This window comes from Malania oleifera, chromosome 3 (genome assembly GCF_029873635.1).
Source record: "Malania oleifera isolate guangnan ecotype guangnan chromosome 3, ASM2987363v1, whole genome shotgun sequence".
In the NCBI taxonomy this organism is placed as follows: domain Eukaryota; kingdom Viridiplantae; phylum Streptophyta; class Magnoliopsida; order Santalales; family Ximeniaceae; genus Malania; species Malania oleifera.
In genome coordinates this window covers 9,123,937-9,124,177 of record NC_080419.1, presented here as the reverse complement: position 1 = coordinate 9,124,177, position 241 = coordinate 9,123,937, and positions in this window count along the sequence as shown.

Below are 241 nucleotides of genomic sequence, written 5' to 3'. Positions count from 1 at the left end.
ATTCTACATGCACTTGGACATGCGACAATTCACCATCGTCAATACGAGTAATCTTACTCCTACAGATAGTTTAGAATCAACTATAAGAGTATTTTTCCTACTTGTCTTAAGAAGTATTTATTTGAAAAAAAAAATACTTATTTAAAAATTTCAAATACTTATTTTTCTTCAAAAAAATAATTTTAAAAAGTATTTTTAAAATAAATATTTTAAATGTAAATCAAACACTACTCATCAACAC